General features: G+C 43.6%; 1 non-coding gene across 1 annotated transcript; it reads right to left on the bottom strand.

The window, feature by feature from the left end:
- Positions 1–722: 722 nt before the first annotated feature.
- Trnat-ggu (transfer RNA threonine (anticodon GGU)) lies at positions 723–795 on the bottom strand. Its single transcript has one exon. It is a non-coding gene; the product is annotated as a tRNA-Thr (tRNA).
- Positions 796–1,154: the final 359 nt, after the last annotated feature.

The raw sequence follows: 1,154 nt of genomic DNA, 5'->3' as shown, positions 1-1,154 counted from the left end.
GTCATCATTTGCGCACGGTGACAAAAGAGAGCACGCCGTAACAGACCGGCAATGTTGACAGCAAGGTCCATTGAGACAACGAGAGAATGAGAGGGAGATGGAGGATCACAAAAGAAGAGTGAGAGAGAGACAGACAGAACGAGAGAGGGAGAAAAAGAGAAAGGGAGAGAGGAACCCAAAGCATATTTCCTTGCACCTCATTCATGTCTCCTTTTCTTGTGCAGATGTACAATGTACATCACTTATGACGGCATCGCTACCACACGACAGCACGCACACTTTACGTAATACAAGGTTTCAGCAACATTCAGGTAGGATGCACTTTTGGTGCATATGTGCAATAGGGAAAAAAGAGACAAAACAGAAAACATATAAAAGCACCGGCGATTTTATTGCTCAAAACCGTAAGAACTGATGATCATGACGCACATCGACTTGAATATTGCGTTAATGCTGTGGAATACAAGCATGAGATTCACGTCTTAGCGCTGGCAAAAGACAGAATGTAGACCCCTGGGAGAGCATCATCTTGGACAACAAAATCATTTAATACGGTACAGTAATGATAGCAAATCTCTGACAGTGAGAGGAAAAAAATCTGAAATTCTTCCATCGAGATGCTTTCATTGCAACTGATTGACAAATTGCCCTACATCGACGTAAATAAGCACTGAATTGATCAGTGTTTTAGTAGTAGCCATGATAAAAAATCACGGGCGTACATACTCGAGCAGGATTCGAACCTACGACCTCCTGATCACCGGACAGGTGTCATCTCCACTAGACCACCGAGCATCCCATGATATGGAAACCACATCATGGGAAAAATTGTCGATGACACTTGGAGCAGAGGCTCAAACCTTGAATCCAACATGAACACGCAATCACATACGTGATGGGGCATCGCAGATTCTTACTTGCCCAAAAGGCCCCACGGGAAAGGATCACATACTATACGCCCCTTCACATCACTTGCCCTGACCGTAAGTTTCAGTTGGCCTGGGCGGGCTAATGGGTTTATAGCACCCTCCATGGAAGTATCAAGATTGCTCCTTTGAAGAGAAAGTTGAACTCTTTTAAGTTTTTGTTTGCCAATCCCTACTAGGTTATAATGATCTTGTGTGAACCATGATATTATACACTTTCACATACAT

Source organism: Diadema antillarum, unplaced genomic scaffold, assembly GCF_040938485.1.
Source record: "Diadema antillarum isolate AM-2024a unplaced genomic scaffold, OU_Dant_1.0 scf00000043, whole genome shotgun sequence".
Lineage (NCBI taxonomy): Eukaryota > Metazoa > Echinodermata > Echinoidea > Diadematoida > Diadematidae > Diadema > Diadema antillarum.
This window is presented reverse-complemented; position numbering and strand designations above follow the sequence as displayed.